Genomic DNA, 3,619 nt, shown 5'->3' with positions numbered 1-3,619 from the left:
GGCTGGAAAGTTCTGCAGGTTCCAGGGGCTGCAGTTTTCCCTCTTGGCTCCAAGTCCCTGCATCTCCAGAACCACTGAGGTCATCTGTGCCCCATGTTTCGTGGCGGTTCTTCCCCTTCTGCTCCCACCACCTGAAATCTGGGCCTTTTCTTTGATCTTGCCCCAGAATCACTCACACAAGACACATGTACGTGTATCATAAGACTTTACTGAAAGACTCTGCATAAGCAGTGGAGTTGTCTTATGTCACAGCGGAACCCAAACAACTTAAAATTATACAAATGTAATCCTCGTTTCTTACACCCACCTTTGGGAATTCCTCCCTTGCCTCCTTTCTCCTCAGACTTGAGCCCTGCTAAACTGATGGCCACCCCCTTTCCCCTCATCCCTTAGTCCCTGAGGCAGAAGTAGCCTCGTCCAGTTTAGATTAGAAAACAGCAACAACAAAACCAGCTCTTCTTCCTGTTACACTTTAGTGTGAATAAAAAACAGAGAGAAATGAAGAAAACAGAAGTCCTCACCATGATGTGAAAACAGAGCCCCTTCCCTTTCACACATTTCACCACTTCAGCCGCCGGCGGCACACACATGCACACGCGAAGCCAGCCCCGCCTCAGACACGCAGAGCCCTGCCGAGTCCCCAGAGACCCTCCATCTCTCTCTGTTCCCTCATTTCATTTCTTCCTCTTGGATCCCAAAAGCTGTCAAAGAAAAACACTACTCCTGCTCTCACTTCATGTAAGTCCATGGTTAGGAACTATACTGAATAGCGAGACAGGAAAGAGACAGGCCTGGAGAGAACAGAGAGATAGATAGCAGGAATCCTAGGAACTGGAAGGTTCATTTAGGAACAAGGAAGGCGACTCCTGTGATGGAAAGCCACATTGCAGATCCCAGGACATTTCTGCACTAGGCACACAGTGGGCATCCTCAAAACTCTCATTACAAAGGGTGCAGCACAGGGACAGATTCTATACCTAGACACCCCCATCTTGTAGTTGGGCCCCTGCCCGGAGCTTCTCAAGCTCTTCACTGCCCTCGCCTATGGGTCACAGGTGGTACTTGGCACCTGGGACCTTTCTCCAGGGGGAGAAGCGATCATGCCAGAGGCTGCAGAGGCCGTAGATGGCGGCCAGCAAGGCAGCCCCTGAGGCCAGGTGCCAGCAGAAGAAGATGGTGAGGAAGGTGAGGTCCTGGGGTTTTCCCCTCTCCAGGGCTGCCCCGAGGGCGGCGTGTACATCAGGATGCTTAGCTGCATCAGACAGCTGCTGAGCACCAGCCCCATGCAAGTCTTGAGCACCCAGAGCTGGGGCTGGCCGGGGACCCAGATCTCGATGGCGAGCGCCAGGCCGACCGGGAAGGCAGGCACTGTGAACAGCGCGTGCACGTGGGTCTCCAGGGCGCCCTTGTGCTCGGCGTGGGTCACCACCAGCAGCACCAGCGCACGGAAGGCCAGAGCCTCGGCCGCCTGCTCCAGCTTCACACGCCTGGCTCGCGATGTCCACCACGCCACTGAGGAGGAAGGACCGGTGCGTGGTGAAGTGCCGCCACTCGTCCTTGAACGTGACGGTCACCGAGGGGCCTCCCAGTCCACCATCATCAGCCGCTTTGTTCCTGGCGGGTAGAAGAACTCGGGGAAGGTGAGAATCAGGGAGAAAACCACCTTCCCCACTCCTTCCACAGGGACCAGCTGCCACCACCTGTGCCCTCGCTTCTCCCTTGGGGGCAGAGGGGCTTTGAGGAACCTCTGTCCCCGTAACAGGGCCAAGGACACCAGCACCGAGTAGTAGAATGAGAAGAAGAAGAAGAAGATCCCTGCTACCAGGTGTCCCCCGAGGGTTCCCATGGTCTCAGTGTGTATGTCAGGGCCACCAGGGCGACAGTGGGAGATGAGCAGCAACCTCGCCGGCACCCCTCACAAGCAAGAGTGGCTACTTTTGAACAGCGGGGAGATCTGCCCGATCCAGCCCCACCCATGCTTCCCACACAGGGAAAGGTGTCCAGAGCATCTGAGTCACTCCTGGGTGGGACCTCTTTCGGAGGCGTGATGGTGGGCGTGCGTGCGTTGCGCCACACTCTGTTCCGTACTTAGATGCTAGGCCTGGGATTTCAACCTCTTGCCCCTCACTGTAGGCACTGGTTTGCCCTTTTTCTCACGGTCTCTGCCCCACCCCTCCACAAGGAGAGGGGAGGGAAAGAGTTAGGTGCTCCAGGAAAGAGACTTCTCTTCCACGGACGGTCTCTTGGTGCCAGGCATGTTACATAATTTTTTTCTCATTTAACTCCATCAACATTGGGAGACTGGGATTGACATATATACACTACTGTGTATAAAATAGACAACTAATGAGAACCTACTGTATAGCACAGGGAACTCTACTCTATGCTCTGTGGTGACCTAAATGGGAAGGAAATCCAAAAAAGAGGGGATATATGTATACATATAGCTGATTCACTTCGCTGTACAGCAGAAACTCACACAACATTGTAAAGCAACTATACTCCAATAAAAATTAATTTAAAAAATCCCTCAACAACTCTATAAGGAAGTTATTGCTAAACAAATTTTACAGGTGACATGAAGGCTCCGGGTGGGGGCGGGGGAAGGGACATGCATGAGGTCTCTTCTAGCAGCCAGCACAGCAGAGGCTGGATGGGGATCGGGTCTATTCATTTATCTGCACAGTGACTGAATTTCAGCTCCAACGCTTGCAACTCACATGACTGCGAGCAAGTTAACTTTGTCTTCTTGAGACTCGGTTTCCTGATCTGTAGAATGGGAATAATAATTACTTCCTAGGTTTGTTGTGAGGATTAAATATAGACATACCTTATTTTATTGCACTTTTCTTTATCAGGCTTTGTGGATATTGTGTTTTTTTTAAAAAACTAAAGATCTGGGGCTTCCCTGGTGGCGCAGTGGTTGAGAGTCCGCCTGCCGATGCAGGGGACGCGGGTTCGTGCCCCAGTCCGGGAAGATCCCACATGCCGCGGAGCGGCTGGGCCCCTGAGCTCTGGCCGCTGAGCCTACGCATCCGGAGCCTGTGCTCCGCAACGGGAGAGGCCACAACAGTGAGAGGCCCGCGTACCGCAAAAAACAAACAAACAAACAAAAAAAAACTAAAGATCTGTGGCAACCCCATCAAGCTAGTCTGTTGGTGCCATTTTTCCAACAGCATTCGTTCCCTTCGTGCCTCTGTGTCACATGTTGGTAATTTTCATAATATTTCAAACTTTTTGTTATTATTATATCTGTGATCACTGATCTTTGGTGTTGCTATTGTAATTGTTTTGGTGTTTTTTAGTAATAAAGTATTTTTAAATTAGGGTATGTATGTTGTTTTTTTAGACATAATGGTATTGCACACTTAATAGACTACGGTATAGTGCAAGCATAACTATTTTTGTTTTTCGGCCGTGCCGTGCAGCACGTGGGATCTTATTTCCCTGACGAACGAACCCGTGCCCCCTGCAGTGGGAGTGCAGAGTCTTAACCACTGTACCACCACGGAAGTCCCAAGCATAACTTTTATATACACCAGGAAACCAAAAAATTTCCATGACTCATTTTATTGCGATATTCACTTTACTGTGGTAGTCTGGAACCAAACCTGCAATA

At 51.0% G+C, this 3,619-nt stretch overlaps 1 pseudogene; it reads right to left on the bottom strand.

Annotated features, from left to right (window-relative positions):
• Positions 1-977: 977 nt before the first annotated feature.
• On the bottom strand, positions 978-1,846 carry LOC132424167 (transmembrane epididymal protein 1A-like; annotated as a pseudogene).
• Positions 1,847-3,619: the final 1,773 nt, after the last annotated feature.

The sequence above is a fragment of the Delphinus delphis genome, chromosome 4 (assembly GCF_949987515.2).
Source record: "Delphinus delphis chromosome 4, mDelDel1.2, whole genome shotgun sequence".
Lineage (NCBI taxonomy): Eukaryota > Metazoa > Chordata > Mammalia > Artiodactyla > Delphinidae > Delphinus > Delphinus delphis.
Note: the sequence above shows the minus strand (reverse complement) of the source record. Positions and strands in the feature narration are given on the sequence as shown.